The sequence below is a fragment of the Rousettus aegyptiacus genome, unplaced genomic scaffold (genome assembly GCF_014176215.1).
Source record: "Rousettus aegyptiacus isolate mRouAeg1 unplaced genomic scaffold, mRouAeg1.p scaffold_m13_p_3, whole genome shotgun sequence".
Classification (NCBI taxonomy): Eukaryota; Metazoa; Chordata; class Mammalia; order Chiroptera; family Pteropodidae; genus Rousettus; species Rousettus aegyptiacus.
In genome coordinates, this window is record NW_023416306.1 from 138,554,452 (window position 1) to 138,574,172 (window position 19,721).

Below are 19,721 nucleotides of genomic sequence, written 5' to 3' on the forward strand. Positions count from 1 at the left end.
ATTCCTCAAGTGAAGCAAAACCACACATATCTGGTTCTAAAGCAACATACTGAGTCACTAGTTTACACAGTAAATGTGAAATAGTCATTTGCAAGCCTCCTGCATACCTATGAAGTGGACTGAACCATAACAACTGTCTGGGACGAAAAATGAATTTTTTTAAATGCAAAAAAAAAAATTGTTTTTAATCACCAGTTTAAAAATCAGCTTAAAAACCACCTTGATAAAGACTCATGAGCAGGAATGTTTCAGCAGAGCAGACACTGGGTGGAAAGCAGGAAATCTTGGCACATATATTTGTCTCATGAATGAACACCTGCCACATTTGTGGAATGGACACTTGGTGCAATCATTACTTCCCCTTAGTTGGTAACTAACTAGTGGCTATTCTGAAGTTCTTGGCCAAGGTCTAGTGCTTAGACCTAATTTCATGTTGGCCTGGTTTCTTTCATTGCCATTGCATCAAATCAGCAATTAATCTCCTAGCAAAGCTATTTCTGTAATCTTAGCCTCAAGTCCATCTTTTCTTCCATTCTCACTGTGACAACCTGAGTTCTGGCTCTCATTATCTCTCACAAGGTTTATTGCGATCTTCCAAACTGGTTTTGGGTGCTCCAAACTCCCCTCGCACACAAAGACCAGGTCAGTTCTCTCAGAACACTGCTCTGATCATGGCTGAAAATTAAAAGCTTAAACTCCTTAAGTTCTCCATCATTTGACCCCCTCTCCTATCCATTTCTCAGCTTTCTCACCCACTATCTCCCCAGTACATACTTTATACTCAAGTCAATTGGACCACTTGTTAGTCCTCAAGCTCACTCTCTTTTTCTACCTTATTTCTTCTCTCCTGTTTTCCCCCTCTGCCTACAATGCCATTCTTTATCCATGGAAAATCTCCCCATCTGCAAAGGGCCAAAACTAATATCACTTTGTATGTGATATTTTCCATGAAAAACCCAAGATAATCTCTCTTCCTCTTCCAACCCTTACTGTGCTTTGTTCATGCTTCTACTATTGAATTTCTAAAATAGCTTCTGGTATTTGTTTTTTTACATTTGTGTCAATTCCCATCTTATTCATGCATTCAATGCATACACGTTAAGATCTAAGCAAATTTAAGGCAACGTTAAAAGTTGACAGTACCAAAGAAAATAAGATGCATATAGACCCTGCTTTCATGGAGCCTTAGTCTTACAGAGAAGGACAGTTATTGTATAAATAACTGCACAATAATTTACAGTATGAATATAACAATGGTGATTAGTACTATAATGGAGAGTTTCAGGCTACATAATAGGGGTCCTTAACCTAGTGTGGAACATCAGGCACAAGTTCTCAGTAGAAGTGAGAGTGAGATATGAAGAATTTGCAGGAGCTACCCAAACAAAAAAATTGATGAAGAGCAAAACAAGCCAAGAAAGTTACATATGCAAAGTCTCTAAACCAGAAGGTACCAGAAGAACTGCAGTGAGATATAAGAATAGAAGGAAGTGGAAGGGGAAAAAAGTTGCTCAGAATGAGGTACAGAGAAAAAAGGGACCAGATGCTATCAGGTCATCCAAGCCATTTAAGAATTCTAGACCTATTCTAAGTGCCCTGATAAATTATTGAGGATTAGAAGTGAAGTTATGATGCAATTAGATCTACAACAACAACAACAAAAAATCACTCTGGAGGCAGTGTAAATAATGGAACGAGTAGACAAGAGTAGATGTAGAGAAGCCGGTAAGAAAGGTATTTCAGCCATCTGAAGAACCAGCACTTGGATCAAGATGTCACCGAAATAGAGAAAAGTGAACATAGTTGATAAATATTGGGTTGAGTCATTTGTTTGTTTATTTTTTGTACTAAAAAATGGTTGCTATCAACAACTGCATATTTAGAAGGCAGGCTTGGCAAGGGTTGGTATGGGGGATGAAGGCAGAGTTGTCAAAAAGAACACTCAGTCTTCTGATTGTACAAATGACAATGTCACTTGTGGAAATGAAAAAGACAGGAGAAGGAGCAGATTTAGAGAAACAAATTATCAATTCTGTTTAGGACAAGTTTTATAAGAAGTTTCTGAGCCACCCAAGAATGCATTTGTGTACAGTGATCTAGACTCAAAGGCAACCTTGGGGATGGAGATTTAGATTTAAAAGTCATCAGCATATGGAAGCCATAGGAGAGGATGAGATCACCTAGAGAGAGGGAGAAAGAGAGATACAGAGAGAGGGAGGAAGAGAGAGAGAATGAAAGAACAGATCTATGGTTCTGAGTAAGAGGTATTAAGAATCACCTGTGGAATTTTATTTTCTCAAAATACACACACCAGAGGCCAAATAAATCAGAATTTCTGAGGTCTGGATATGTGTAGCTTAAAAAAAAAAAAAAAAAAAAAATCTCCCGAAGTGTTTCTTATATACATCCAGGAAACTGATACAAAAAAAAGGACTCCAAGACAGAGGTCTAAGCCTACATTTAGATTTGAAAAAGAGACAGGAGAACTGGCAAAAGAGCTGAAAAGAGGCGGTCAGAAAGAAAATCAGAGCAGAGAGTGAAAATGAGGAAGTGGTCACATGTGCAAATGCTCCGAGAGGTGAAATTAAGGTTGAGAGGACTAAAAAATGCCTACTGACTTCAAGACAGGTGACCTGAGCCTGAACAAAGTCCTCGGAGTGGTGGGTACAATGCAACGAGGAGAGGGCTGAAGGGGAAGTGTGAGGCAGGGGGAGGAGCACTAAGAAGCTTGACAGGGAGTAAGGAGTTAGGGCAGAGGTTGCAGTAGGATGTGGGGTGGGGTGGGGTGCAGTTGGTTTCCATTCGGCTATTGTTCTTCTTGAGGAATTAATTCAATCTAACTTCTGTGCATCCCTATAGTGCTGGGTACACTGCTCACACACAACAAAAGCACCTGAAATTAAAAGCTTGATAAAGCGCATCTTTTGCAACTTAGAGGGTCTCATCAGAAACATTTATACTTAAAATTTACTTGATTCAATTACTTTGGTTTATTTAAAAAAACTAATGGTGCCCTAATTTGTATGCCAAACACCCTGCTTATCAGTGAGGACACAGAGGACATGGCCTCTTGTCACCTGTTTATAAATGGTCTTGTGCTCATATGCTCATAGAAAAATGGATTTCTAGGGGACATTGGGAATTCTGTAATGGTCTACTAAGTTGGGGAGTCATTTGATATTACATGGACAAGTACCCATGTCCTGTGAGTAGACTTGTTCAGACTGACTATATTTTTGTGCTACATAAACTTTTTTTCAAGAACTTCTAGGGGAAATATGGACTCCATTCCCTCCATTCAGAGTTGTAAAGTTAGAGTAAGACATCTAAAACCAGGAAGCTGCGTCAGGGCACTCCAATGAGGTTTTCACTCTACACTGACAGTAGGAATATTCCTTACCACTATAAAGAGTTAAAGTCCTTCTTGGCTGGAGAAATTGCCGACCTCACCTTTCCTTAGGAATCCTGCAAGAATCAAGGCCAGGACTCCCTGAGAAGTTTTGAAACCAGGAAATTGGGCTATATTGGGGACCCAGTAGTCTTCTCCCATACTTAAGAGATATCTGAAGAGCAGAAGAGCTAAGTTCTCAAGATCATCACCCCAAAAGAAGGAATGCACAGTACCTGATTGGGGTCACCTGGCCACTAGGGGGCTTTAGTTACACACTGGAAGACAAAAGGATTCAGGGCAATAATGCTTTACCTGTTCTTGAGAATACATTCTGATTTTCTCCACCTAATCAAGTCCCCCCAATTCTTAGAGGTCTCATAATACCGCTAAAAGATCCCAAACTCCATTGTCAAAAATGAGTAGAACTTTAAAACAGTACTGTAATGAATGATGTATGATTAGCCACTTTTCGAAGGAACTATGAAAGTAAAATCACGCAGTATGCGTAAATAAAATTGGAAGATGTGGAGGGACAACCAGGAACTGCATCCATTTACTCTTTTAAGAAAGAAAGCACAGGGGTACAGGAGACTTAGGAAATCTGAATGACAGTAAAGAGAAATTGAATGGAAGGAAGATGTAAGATGTTTTGGTCCTCTCTGGGGAATTCACTACTCCAGGGCATAGTTTGATTTCAGAGACATTTAGAGTTAATACCCTTGCTTTATAAATGAAATCTAGGCAAATCTAAGTGCTTACTTTAAAAACATCCTTTCCTAGTTGTTCAAAAGAGAACAAACTTAGGCCCTGTCATAAAATGTGCCTGGAAACTATTAATGTATCAAAGGTCTTAAATGGAGACATTTCCTGTAAATATACAAGATCCAACACATGTTAACTAAAAGCAACTTTTTTCCAGAGGATTTCATACTTTGTAACCACCAAGCAGCTACCATAGCTTTGGCAAAATTAAATGCTTTATATACAAGTATACCTTTATATTCCAAAAATTTTAAAGCTTTATCTAAAATCTTTAGATATGGCTAAACGGAAATTACTATATGGACTTTATTTGTCACTACAAGTTTCTAAAGGCCCACTAAGTACAAATATTTTAAGTGAATACTTTACCTTCTTCCTATTTTTTAAATTCTCTGGATTGTGAGGTTTTCTTCTGCCTATGAAATGCCTATGAAAAGCCATATATGTGAAAACAATAAATGGAACAAAACAGTAGGTTCTTCCATTTTACAAGATATATCTCTGATTAAAATCATAGTTCTATTCCAAACACTTTTATAAAATTGAAATTACAGAACAGCTCTACACTTGTGTACATAAATTTCTTTGCCAAATCCAGCCCAATCTAGTGCTGGTATAATTCTATTTCTTTGGTGTTATATTTAGGTTTCTATCTTAGATGATTTTTTTCAGGTGTAAGATTTTGAAGTTGGTGCTCACTATATATATATATATATATATATATATATATATATGTCTTTTACTAATTTGGGCAGCTTAATAAAATTTGTTTAAGACCATTCATGTAAAATATGTTTAAATGACTTCCAAATAATAATACAGAAAAATAAGACTTTCTATAGGAATTACAGATGAGGTGGGTCAACTGTTGCATTCGTTTTCTAGGGTTGCCATAAAAATCTACCACAGACTGATTGGCTTAATAAACACAGAAATTATTTTCTCACAAATCTGGAAGCTACAAATTGGAGAAGACTAAGGCATTGGCAGTGCAGGTTACTTCTAAGACCTCTCTCCTTGCCTTGTATATAGATGGCTGTCTCCTCCCTCTGTTTTCACATGGCCCTTCCTCTGTATATATCTTTATCCAAATTTCCTGATCTTATAAAGACATCGGTCATATTGGATCGGGCTATCCTAATCACCTTATTTTAATTTAATTACCCCTTTAAAGACCTTATTTCCAAATGCAATCATATTCTTAACTGTTGGGGATTGAGACTTTATTTAACATCTCAATTTGGGGGACAGGATTCAGCCCTAACACTTGTCTTCAACGAATATGTACATATTCATAATTTAATTGTCCTCTATTGGAGTACCTCATACTTATTAAAATGGAAGTTCAAGATACACTGCAAGCTTTTTAAATAATATTCTGCTTAAACTAAGATACTTGAGCAAGCTAGTTTAGAGTCAAGTATTACAATGGAACGCTTGGTAAATATCTAGACCCCAGGAAGCATATTTTTGTCCAATATTTTTAATTTACTTTTTTTTAATTATAGAAATAATACAAAAAGTTTTCTTCGTAAAAGACTAAAGTAAAACTCCCCTAAATTATTAAAAATCAAAAAAATTCTTCCAAATCTCATTTCCCAGAGGTTCTCCTTGTATCTTTATCACTGAACATTGTCATATTATCTCCATGTACACACACACACGCACACACACACACACACACACACACACAACACTCACATATACTTAATTTAACATTGATGGAATCATCCTACGTAGTTGTTTTCAAGACCGCTTTTGAAATTATATATATACATGTATAAAAGATAAATTCCTAAAAGTAGAATTTAGCATTTTGATATCCAGTCAAGCTGCTCTCCAGACTTGTACAAATTTATACCCCATTAATAATGTATAAGTGCCCATCTTCCTACATTCTTGCAAATATAGGATATGCCAATCTTTAAATTTTTTCCATACTGAAAAATTCAAATGTGATAACTCATATTTGCTTTACTTGTATTTCTCTGATTGCTACTGGAACTCTCCACCTTTTTTACATTTTACATAAAATATTTTTACTTTCATTGTATTGATTTGAAAAAAATATTTTATTTCTAAACCATCATATAAAAATAAGCACTACCAAGATTATAAAGTGCTTTGGGTATTTGCACAAATCCTGCCTACTTACCTTTTTTTCCAACTTTATCCATACTGTAAATGGTGGTAACCTGCCATTTGATACTAGGAAATCAATCAATCAATCAATCAGTCAGATTCTAGCTCCTTGCTATTTTGACAAGAATATATGCCAAGAAAGACTACCAGTTAAAAGGTCAGATGAGGTAGGTTTTAGTTATCACAACCATGTGCAATTTTAAATTAGAAGAGAACAGAAAAGATTCAGTTTTGTCTTAGCAGGGGAGAGTCCTGTTCAAGAAATTAACAGGCCCTTAGGGAATAGTTTCAAAATTTTGGCTAAATCTTCAGATAGCCAAACAAGCAGCTGTGATGAGGTATGTGGCTCAATAATGAGCCCATCTCTGATTCTTGATCACCTGTGGGAAGAGCAAACTAAAAATAGGTATGGAGAAAGGCATGGATAAAATAAATTAATAATAACTAGATGTAAAATAATGTAGTTTACTGAGTTAATGTGGGCTAGAGGGCTTGGCAAATTATGGGATGGTCAGGAAAATGCTTTTCTTCTTCCTAACGAATTTAGCCAGAGATCGCAAACTTGAACACTGTAAAGACTAACAGTATGGTAAATGTGGAGAAGAGGCAAATGTTTGACTCACTTTAAAGATAGTCAGATTTAGAATTTTTTTTTTAACAGGAATCTAGACAAATGATTGTGTCCATAGAACTGATTCTACCTATAAATTGCCATAGCGACACTCGCTTCTGAGTCTAGTAGTAATACTGAGAGTTGATGTTGGTCCTGATCCCAAGACACCATCTGAGCTAACACAGTTTCCATATCTATTAACACTTATCTTGCCCTCATGTCATTGTTATGGGCTACGTTGTGTCCACCCAAAATTCCATGTCCAAGTCTTAACTCTCAAATACTTCTGAATGTGACTATATTTGGAGATAGAGCCTTTAAAGAGGTGATTGAGTTAAAATGAGGCCATTAGGGTGGGCCCTAATCCAATCTGACTGATGTCTTTATAAGGAGAGGAAATTTGGACACTCGAGATCCATGTGCACAAAGAGAAAACCCCCATGTAAACACAGGGGGAAAGTGGCCACCGTGCACCAATGAGAGAGGTTTCATGAGAAACCAAACCTGCAGATACCTTGATCTCGGACTTGTAGCCTAGAACCGAAAGAAAATAGATATCTTTTATTTAAGCCACACAATCTATGGTATTTTGTTACAGCAGCCCATGCAGACTGATACAGCCATTATGTGTGTGTATATATATATATATATATATATATATATATATATATATATATATATATATCTCATTGTCTTCAAATAGGCTGCAAGTGCCTCCAGAGCAAAGGCTGAATCTTATTTAGATGCCCGCTGCGGTGACACATGGCACATGGCGACAGTTACTCAAAAATTATGTATTTAGTGAATGAAGGGGTGAATTCTCTACAAATTATGTAGACTTTCCAAATTGGAAACCATTTAAATTTTTAGTGTATTCCCCTTTGTAACTAAGAGAGAGATAGTGAAGCAACTTATCAGTGAACAAGGAAGAGACAAAAAGCCGAGGACACTGCAGCAAGATTTCCACTAAAATTGACAGCAATAAACAGCCAAATGAATGGTGCAGAGGGGGCAAATCGGGTCCTTCTTTCTGTTCCAAGAGACAAGCTGCAAGAAGAAATGCAACAATAACCTTCAGCCCTCTTCATGTCAGCCCTGACCCCTAACATGCCGAGAGCAGTGCTTCCTCCCTAATGGGGCAGGAGGCCACATCCCCTCCCTCCTGCCATTGTAGGGAACACAAGGTCAGCATCCTCTCTGGGCCCATGGGAGGGAATGGCTTGGAGTTTCAGTGCCCCACCATTCCCTACAGATGATGAAACTGAGCACGCTAAGGCATAAAACTAATGCTGCAGACCTTGCCCATGGATCTGCAGTTGTGCAATTACCTAAACTCTAGGCCATATTTTCCCAATTTGTTGAGAACTATATCATGTGGGAAAGAATTAAAAGGTTTACTAAGGTCAATACAAACATAATTTATTGCTTCCCTTTAGTCAACCAAGCTCATCTACTTAGGTCTGTGACTAGTTAGCTAAGTTGGTTATATCATTGTCCACTCAGGGGCAAGGTCAAGGTATCAGTTTACAAAATCAGTTACTTTCTCTCTGTGGCACAGTCACAGATGACTGCCCTAATAACTCAGTATTGTTTCAGTCCCATGAGGAACCTGGAGACAAAATCTGTGTGGAAAAGCAATGCAAGTCAAGGACACTGGTGGAAAACCATCTTAAAGTCCAGGCAAGGTACAGCAGGTCAGGGACTTTTTAAAGGACCCATTTCTTAACTTTTAAGCACTAGTTCGAATTTCACTTGCTCTATGAAAGCTTGTATTAAAACAATATGATAACCTTGAGTATCCACATATTAAAGCTAAATTGGCAGACTGATTAATTCTCTTTCAAAAAATACATTTATTATATTTTTTAGTCATCTTTTCAGTCAACTCTGAATTCTTCAGAATGTTCGTTTCACACTCTGTGATGACTTCCTCAATTCTTCCTTGACTGTAGGGTGTTATTTGTCAGAACCTGTAGATTCAAATACCACCAGATTGTTTCTCTAAGCCTTCAAAAGTTCTTCCTTGTCAGTTTGGTTTTCTGCTCTCCCATCATTTGTATTATTTGTTCTGGTGTCCAGTTCACAGTTAACCAAATATAAAATCTAGATTAAAAACAAATAGCTTCATTTTCTCTTACAAATTTTCTTTCATCATCAAATCAAATCTCGCTTTAGTTCTTCTTGGGTTTGATCTTTTCCTTCCCTAGGCTGTTCTGATCTCACCCCTAACACATCCACACTGTCTTCAAAGGCCTCATTGGTAATCTGTCCTAATTCTTCATTTGGAGGCATTCCAATGATAGTGCTCAAAAGCATTGTTTCATTTTGAAAATTATAACTATTGTAGATAAATGCTGTATTCAGTATGAAATCAGACAGTAAAATGAGTTTCTAAAAGTATTCTCTGCCTCTTTCCAGATCAATCACTTTATAAATGAATGACACAAGGTTCTTTATGGTATCTTCATATTTCCCTAGGTGAACAGGCAAGGTAGAGTTTTCTATTGAAGACACAACCTAGAAAAGAAAATAATTTGTACATCTGAGGGGAAAAAAATGTGTAAAGAGCTATCAAGTAATACAAATCAAATGTAAACAGAATAAAGTCAGCACTAAAATGTTTGATATCACCCCAGTACCTGAGTAAATCTTATTTTGCAGGTCTGCTATTAAATTTGTTCAGTTAATAAAACACATGAATGAATGAACTGCTGAGTTAAGCATCTGTTACAAGAAAATTATAGTGTAATATTTAGGGTATTCTAAGCATCTTCTTTAATTACAAAGAAGGATTATTCTCAAATATTATAAAAATGATTATTCTAAATTAAATATAATGATGCCATCTTGTCTAATAATGTTCATTAGAACACTGGAAATGCCGCTAAATAGCTAACAATTGTGTTAAACCCATGTTCTACACAGCACCTAGAACACGTTGATAAGCTATAAAAGTACCTATCAGTTAGTAATTTATTCTCATGTAATGTTACATTTAAAATTATGAGTAATCTACTAAATAAAAAATGTTTCTATACATTATGCCACATAGTTGAACCAATGGTATTACAAGTAATGTGTGCAATTTATTTTAACTTTGCAACTTAACATTAACCATATTTATCTTCTGCCTTCTGTGTTCAAATAATTTTTTAAAAGAAATCACACAAAAACGATGAACACATTTCAACTGAGAGCCCTTAAAACATATATTTTTTATGTCATGCTCTACTTTTTTAAGCCAAGATAAAAATTATGTGTGAATAATTTCAATACACATTTCTAGCCACTATATTTCTTTACACTTTGTTAAAAATTATTTCTGGATTATAAACTACTTATATTTTACAGGGACTCTATTTTCTTACTCTACACACATAAAGAATATATAAACTGAACAATTTAGTCTATTTATTCATTGATGAGAATGATAATATTTTATGTACATTAAGTTCAGTCAAGTTCCAATTCTTCAAATTTATATCCACCATACTCCAAACAAACGTGATTTATAAGGTGAGAAAAAACTTTACTCAGAACTTTCAAAAGAATTAAAATGAATTTTACTTTGAAATGACATTTCTGCCCAACGAGCTCTAAATTTCATTTTAAAGGGTGAGGGGGGAGCATCATTTTCCCCCAACATATAAACACATGGCTTTTTACACAGTACTTTTCTCCCATGAATCTGGACAGGTCTTCATAAACATTAATTAATTCTCACTATCCTTATGACGCCCACTTCCAGTAGAAACTATTAGGCTGGGCTGGGTGGCGCGTCCGACGCTATGGATGATATAATTACATAACAGTTCTTCTGTGACCAGTGCTCACCCACGGAGCTCACGTACACACCAGTGGATCTTCGTGTTGCAGATCAAACAGTCCAGTCTGCAAAAACACGCAGATGAGCTCTTTGGCATTCACTCCTTACTGGACTGGGACCACAGGGCACCCTCTAAATACTGAGCCAGGTTCTTATCCCTTCGCTAATCTGAGCATCGCCAGACATGAGAAAGTTTTTGCTTTTGAATGTTTTCAACAACAGCTGTTTGTTAACCATTTAAACCAACAGAACAAAGCTAGGAAATTCAAGGTGTAGGAACTAGGTTCTTCCACGTATTTCATGCCGAAGTACCCTATTTAATGGAAATATGTAGTAAATAATAGTACGTAGCAACCTTCTGCTTCTCAAAAGGCTCTGAGGGTAGCCAAGTGAGTTAACTGAGAAATGCCTTGGGACCACAGGCTCAGACTTACCATAAAAGGCTGAACGGGACTAGTTTTGCCACCTTTAATTCAGGATATTTAAGTCTTCTCTCTGACTTCAAATTAAAGCATGTACAGAACCGGTTTTCTCTCCTCAGTGCAGACAAGCTCCAATCTTTTCTTTTGTCAACTTTTAAACTTTACGGGGAGGAGACTGCAACAAACATAAAATTTAATTTGCCTTATTGCAATTTCTTCTCTAGCTATGTTTAGTGGGTGTGTGTACATTTACATCAGTGTAATAGGAAGGCAGATATTCCGTGTTCTGCTCTTTTCATTTAATATTGCTCTATAAACACAAGCCCAGGTATTGACGTAATTTACACTGTTGTCATTTTTAACAACCATAGATTGTTTCCAATCTTTTGCTATTATAACCAGTGTTGATACCAATTTATTGGGAAAAAATTACTTTTTTCCTCTTCAGATTATTTCAATGAGGTGTGTTCCTCAAAGTGTCAAAGAGTATAAACAATTTTATAGTTTTTATTGCAGGTTACCTGTATGCCCCAGAAAAAAATTAATGGCTTCATTTACAGAAACATCAGCAATTGATGGGTATAATTACATGAGCTGCTTAGACTAACCTTTGAGTTGCAATATAAACTTTAAGTCGTACATTAAGTTTAACTGTTAGTGACACTGTGCCTTTTTTTCAAGCGATAATTTGGCATTTGTATTTTCTTTTGCATGAAATAATATTTCCAAAAATGTGAAATGTGAAATACTTCATCTCCCCTCTCCCGGTTTATCTCCATCTCCTTCATCTACATCTCAACATCTCTCTCTCTCTCTCTCTCTCTCTCTCTCTCTCTCTCTCTCTCTCTCTCTCGATCTTACTGAATACAATTATATTGCATACATTTTATCTGGCAGACACTTCTAGAGACAGGACGATCTATGAAGACAAGTGGGCCAAGGTTCCCACTCTCATGGAGCTTTCATCGCAGTGGGGAGTTGATACACATACATACACAGAAAATTTTCATATAACAGTCAGAGAAGAATACAGACTGGAAGGAGGGAGCTGTTTAAGAGTAGCTCATCAGAGAAGGCCTCACTAAGGAGACATTAGAGTTGGGAATTGGATAACGACAAGGGCTTGCAGTAGAATGTGAATATCTTGCAGCAGAATCTTTCACGTGGAGGAACAGCCGACAGAAGAACATCCAAGGAAAGAATGAACATACGTGGTGGTTAAACAACAGGAAGAAGGCCCGTGTAGCTGGAATCTAGATAACAAGAGGAAAGGAGTCCTGAGGGCCCTCAGAGAGATAGGCAGGGCCCAAATCATCCAAAAGGCCATGTAAGGTTTGAGGTCTGTGGGACAAAACGGGGTACTGTGGTCAGATAGGTTGAAGTATCACTGAGTTGACCTAAGTTAAGCAGGTTTCTCCTGTGGGACTTCTCAAAGCCATTAAATTGTGAATGTTTATTATAAATTTCTAAGAGGGTGATACAATTCTCAGGGTTTCCCAAACATATTTGGTCACAGAATTCTTTTTTTCATAAAGGAGCTCTCGAGAATACTATTCCAAGGACAATGCTTTAAGGAACACTGGCCAAAGCAGGGTTTGACGGATTACTGCTTTCAGGCCTAATACAGTCTGCCTCCAGTATTTGTACAGCCCAGGAACTAAAAATAGTTTTCACATTTTAAAATACTCTTTAAAAATCTAAAGAAGATTTTGTAATATATGAAATATACATGAGATCCAAATTTCAATGCTCATAAATAAAGTTTTATTGGGACACCTCCATGTGCATTTGTTCACTATTCTCTATGGTTGCGTTTGTGTAACAATGGCAGTTAAGTAGTCAGGACAGAGACCCAGGGTCCGCAAAGCTTACAATACACTAACTACCTGGCCCTTTATGGAAAAAGTTTGCCAACCTCTGGTCTAAGGCATGTGCTTAGTTACTTCTATTATAAATCTTCATATGGACTTGGATTATAGCCATAATTTATATATTTTATAGTAAATATTTATCAAGATATCCTATTTCATACTCTGTTGTTTTGCCTTATACATTTTTTTTACATTTTCTTATATATTTTTAAAAAATTTCCACTTATGAAACCCAATTTCATGACCTTTAAGAATACCCTCAATTTTTTAAGTAGTCAAGGTGTGTTTCCTTGATAATTCAGAAAATAGGCAATTTTGTTTTATTATACTTAAAAATAAGTCATGGTTAACTCTTTAATAATATGTTTAGACATTTTTGAAGTTTGGTGTAATGTACACATCTATATTAAATCACTTTCACAGGATATCCATTTAACCTAGTATTTCTTAGTAATTCCTGTACTCATATTGCTTCTAGTTTGTCAATTATCTCTAACAACATTTTAAATCTTTTTTTTGAGTTACCTGCTTATTCCATTTGTCTCTTTTTTTCTTTCTGTCGATAACCTAATAACAATGCTTCTTATAATTGTACCTTTCTAACATATTTTTATATCTGCTAAGGCCAGTCTACTATTATTACTTTAAAATTTGAGGGCATCTTCTTCCCTATTTATTGGTCCATCTGAATATCTTTCAAGTTCCATAAAATATGTTTGGGATTTAGTTGGTGTTGCATTAAATTAACCTAGGGAACATTTTCATTTTCATCATAACATAATTTTCCCACCAATGGGCAGGATTCTATCTAAAAGATATCCACATCTTTTTTAAAAAAGTGACCCGGCATTACAACACAGGGATGCAATCCATTCCTTATAAATTCATGTTTATTTTAGCAGGCACTTGCTTTTATATTTAAAATTCTAAGTGTTTATAATTAATTATGGGTGTACAATTGGGATACATTTTCATAGTGAACTATTTTAGGGAAAATAGAAGACCCTTCTGGATTCTCCCCACCTTGTCACATTCCGCTCCCCAGAGGGATGCTTCTCTTAGAGAAGCCTATAAACGTTGTCAGTGGGTAGAACATTGCAGAAGAGACCACAGATCATTTTATCCTGCTTGTCATTCTCTTCCTCCAATATTTCCCTAAATGTATTGTTCTTAAAGTCACCACAACTTGTCATACAACACCACTGATCTTAGGGGAAAATGGCTAAAATTAGATTCTCCTACAAATGCTCAAAATGTAACAGTTTTCGACTCAAAAATCAGTCTGGCTTCCAGCAGCAAACCTTTTATATTTTTGTAATTGCCCCTTCTTATTGACAGAGCTTATTAAAGGCCTGGTTTCTTCCCTCAGATCCCTGTGACTAATCTCCCAATTTGGAAATAATAGACACGTTAAAAGAAGTACCTATAGAGCCCATGCTAATTAGAGCTTGGGAGTGTTCGATCTTGGAGAATACTAAAGAGTCCCCTTTATTTATGGTAGCGGGTCTCTAAGGAGGGGCATATTTGGTTAAAATAAATTTTGAGCTAGTTCTGGAGAATTGCTAAATGATAAATAAACAATAACCTACACTCAGTGTAGGCCCTCAGGTACCATGATTTAAATGCATAAATGAGTTTAGGTAAAACAAGCAGGATAGCCAAGTGATAAACATAATATCAAGATAAATTTGTATAATTCCCATGCAAAGTGTCGTTAATATATTAAAAATCCCTTCCTTGATTTGGGTTTTTTATTAAAAATAAAATACGATGTCTGTAGAGAAGAGGAGGGAGATTTTAGTAAAACTTTGTTTTCCTGGCGTTTCCACCTGCAAGTCTACACTAACTGGCCAAAACAAACAATGCCCTCTCAGCAGCTGTATGCTAAGTCCTGCAACTCTTCTTCCGGAAAAGCTGGTCAATCTCAAGACAGATAATGAGTGAAATAGTCTGGAGTTTTGGAGTTTAGGGGAGGGGAAAGGTTGATCAAGTCCACTTATCACACTCCTGAGTTTTGCAAGACTGTGGGAAAAGTGACTCTCCCAGTTCACGGTGCCCACCTCCTCCTTTCCAGCTAAATGGAATGCTTTGCTATGCAAATAACGAGTCTATCTCAGAGGAAGTGAAGGACTCAGGATAGTTAAGGAATTCACCTTTTGGAGGTAAATTAACTCTTTTAAGGTACCATTGAACAAATCACTTCTCCATGTTCTAAAAGTTCTCATAGTGCCCTAAAACCTCAAAATCGCCCGAGATTAGTTTGTTCCTTTAAGGGTCAGGCCTCATAAAGCGTATATCCCTTTGGAAACATGTCTTTTGTCTGCCCTAGTTAAGGTACACAAAAGAAGCATGTGGAAATCACTCAGCAACTCGACATTTGTGTTCGACCCCAACCTACTGGAATCTGAAGGTTGAAAGTGTCAAGGTCAGTTCCAAGCCTGGTAACCTGACTTTTTGAATAGGTTTCAATTTGGTAATTACTGTATTTAGATAATTCTGCCTCCTTTTCCCATCACCCTCAGTTCCCAAGAAAACTGGTGCAAGTATTCAGGGCAAGAAAATGAAGGAAACACATTAAATCCAGTAGGAAATTTCTCTGCTTAGCTAATGGCTTCTGAGAGTATGAGACAAGAGATCCTTAGCACGTCTTTCTCCTCTGGGTTACAGCTGGCTTTCTCCAAGGAAGGCACATATTTCCAAGATGACTAAATCAGGCAGGTATAAGTCCTTCAATATAAAGTTGTCTGAACCCTGGATGTCAAGTAATCCATTTTTTAGAATACTTAAAGCATGCAAAGGAGCATTCTGTTTAGTACTGGGACAACAACATTTAATCTGAGCCTTAAGAAGTCAGTAAAAATCTTAATGAAATTTAGAAATGATGCCCACAGCCTTCATACTATAGCCAGGCTACTTTATATTACTTGAGAATAACTAAGTTTTATAACCTGCCTACTTCACAAAAGTAGGAAAGTGATTCACATTAGCAGATGTATTACCCATATATTTGAGATTTATAATATGTTAATGTTACACCTATCTAAAATTAAGAAAGATGACACAAAATAAAAGCTATGTGAAAATACGTAAATGCATGGGCAAAGAATAAAAAAGAACATAGAAAAACAAATAGTTGTTTAAGGATGATATGACTGTAAGCCAATCTGCTTTCTTATAAAAAAAAAAAATTTAAGTATCATTTTAAGATAAGACAATAGAAGGAAAGACATACTTGCATCTAAGCAACTGGAATGTAATATTACAATTGCACATTAAATACTTGGTTCTGAACTTTCTAGAGGTGAGGTTAATGCTTTGGGTTATATAGCTCTGACCAGTTAAATATTTTTAAGTCAGTTCTCAAAAAAATTCACATTTTTCTACTTCTGAATTCTAGATGGATTAAAAGGACATTGAGTATAGCCTTAAACATACCTGTTGTTATCCTTGAAAATGAGTACATCATTATTTGTTCATGGTAATCAATAGAAGACTAATGTAAGTTGGAGTACAATTTAAAATTCTCTCTCTCTCTGATATGTGCATATCTTTGGACTTTTCCTCTGGACCCCAGCCTCAAAAACAAACTGCCTCCAAGTCAAATGACAAGGATTTAAAAAATCAATGCAGCTAATTATAAACACAGTTGTAGCTTTTCTCAACTGAATCATGGGCAACTATGTGCAGAATGGAGTCAGTTGCTGGTATCCAAGGGACAAAGAACAGGTTCAGGAGTAAATAATAGAATCCAATGTTTTAAGTTCTCAATCAGTATGCTTCAGATCCTTTAAAAAATTATCTGCTGGCCAGGGCTCCAGTTAATAAAACTGGAAAAAAAGTTTATTTTTGCTAAAGTGATGGTAGTGAAACTATGCAAAACTAGAATCTACTTTCACTTTGGCTGGGGGTTCAAAGATCTGGGGATGGGGGAAAGCATGTTGTTTTTAAATACTAATAAAAGTCAAGAAAAATCAATGATATATTTTCTTCAGAAAATATGGCAAAACCAACTGAAAGCTGGACTTAAGAAATTCTCATTAGTAACATAACTCAGCAAATTATTGTTCCATCTTGTCTTCTTTTTCTCACATTTCACATTTTTGAAGTAAATATTTCTGAATTCTATAGTATTATATTTTCTAAATAGTTTGTTCTAAATAACATAACAGCATTGATATTTTCATTCAGGGTTTGTAGAGAATAGTTTGAAGAGAGAAAAAAAGCAGAGACCATTGGAACTTGCTTGAGCTAATACCTTAACTAAAGTGATTTAGGAATGATAATTTCAAATGGTTTCCTCAGTGAGAAAATTTTCTAATTTCTTTTTATAAGATTAAATGTTGCACACCTTGAACTTTCAAATTTATTTTTCAATTTTTCTGGTGTTTTCTTTTTAAATAGAAAGATCCGAATTTTTTTCTAAAATCAGCCACTTTTCTTCATTGGTGACCGTTGCAATTTTGAACCGTTTATTTATTCTACCACTAAGCGTTGAAAGCACAGGGAAATGAGACCCTTGCAATCCACCCGGGCCACATTTCTAACCTCTCTGAATTTATTTCCAGTTAAGTTTTCAGAATTGTGCTAGTCTATCTCAAATGATATGCCTGAATAATCCTGTATCAGTTCTGATTTGGCAGTCCACCAATTATCCTAAATTCCTCCAGGGAATAGTTAATAACCTTCTGATTCTCAGGTAATGTAAGGTCATTAGCATTGCTTTTGCATTGTTCTTTTTATTTTAAAAAGAGAATGAGTGGATATTTTATACAATTTGCTCTGTGTTGAACCAAAAGTATCATTAGGACAGTCTGGAGACTTGGGTCTCCAGCTTTATTCTCTGATTCATCCAAGGGATCACCATCTGAGCTCTGAACTTTAGGTGGCAGGTGAAGGGTGTGGGCACTGTGAGTCCTTCGGCCACAGGCCCAGTGGAGGTCATCTGAGGTAGTTTCAAGTGTTGTGGGCTTGGCATCTCAGTTCTGAAAGAAATTAGCCAACTCCACTCATGTGTGTACCTCTTCTCCTTCCACCCCCAAAGGTTGGAGAGGGAGGGCATGGTGGCAGTTCTGCAGAGCCAAAGGCTCTGTATGTCCCTGAGGAGGTTGAGACGGTGGAACATGTCTGCATGCCAATGACCCCTTTCAGTTACCTGAAGATGCGTACCCACTGTGGGCTCAGCGCAAGAAGCAGCTCTTTCCCCTGTTCCTGCTCCCCGCCCCCAACAGAAAACCCCTAAAGATTCCGACGCCTCTTACACTCCACCCGTGTGAGCTTGCTCCTGAGACTCCGCGGCTCAGCGCAGCCGCTTGACCCCATTTCACGTTAAATGTGCTGAGTACCCGCCTTTAGGATTCGCGTGCGCTAATCAGATCCGCATGTCTTTGCACAGCTTCACCTGAGCCCGGGTCCCGGAGGGCAGAAAAGCAGGACTGGTGTTCAGCGCAGGCGGGGGGATCTGAATTCTGCAATCTGCCTGGGGACGTGGTTGAGCTGTGGCCGCCTGCGGTGCCGGCTCCTGCGCGGCCGCCAGGTGCAGTCTAATCCCCGGCGGGGAGGACGCCCCCTGGCGCCCCCGCTACCTCGGGGCCTGGGAGCTCTGGGAGCAGGAGAGGCGGAGCCTGGCGGCCGGATCTTGACGTCGGTCCAAGGCCGGGTGATTATTGGGGTCTGCCAGCGCCGCGGCTGCCCTGAACCCTCTCAGTGTGGCGCTGCCCGGTGGCAAGGGGGTGGTGGAATGAAGCATGGTCAAGACAGAAAACAAAGTCAGCAGGTCACCTGGCAGGTTCTGAGCAAATTATGCAACGAAAGCCGGGCCATGTGTGATGCGTTCCACACCCCCTTCCCTTCCCCCCCCCCCCACACTTTTTTTCCTTAAGCTCCTAGGAAGCCAGTTCCAGTTTAAGGGCTGGGCAGGGATCAATCAAGCAGCTCTTCTGATGTGGTTATGACTTTGCTGAACTACTCAAGAGCGATTCTCCCTCCCTATCCTTTTAGTAATGGGAACATTTTTTGCGGAGGGGGGCGGGGGGGGGGGAAGGCGGGGAGATGAAGGGGGAAAATGACAGGCTTGATCCAAAAGCAACTCTGATCACCTTACAGCTTCCGTAAGGTACTTGGTCGAGCATTGGTCCTTAAAATATAAAAGACTGACACCTAAATTAAATCATCTCCACACATACTTAATTCCTTATCTCCCAGACCCTCAGGACTATGCCCTCAGACAGAATTTAAAGAGTTAAAACTGGCCATAGCTTTTTGTTTTTCATGCTAACATCGTGGCATTAGGACTATTTTGTTAACTAGGTATATGCAATTCACAGAATTTCACGGTAAATTCCCCAGACCAAATATTTGGCTGAACAAATAAACAACATTATCCATTCCTGAAAATAAGCCAGTAGAGAGGGAGGGTGGGGGAAGGGCGGTTGCTAGAAAGTGACCTGAGCTGGGCAGTTGCTGGGCTGAGGACTCTCCTTCCCTCGGATAATTTGTCCAAGTGCTAGAGATCCGTGGGTTCCTTTTAAATGACACGGACATTTCAGAAAGTTGCTGGAAATCGGGCAAAACAAAACGAGGCCGCCTGAGGGGAACCCATAATGGGTTTTCCCTAAATGATTTATTCGACCTCCATACCATTAATCAAAGGGGCAGCGACCTGGGGGGCTAGAGGTGGGGGCGGAGGGAGGGGGGA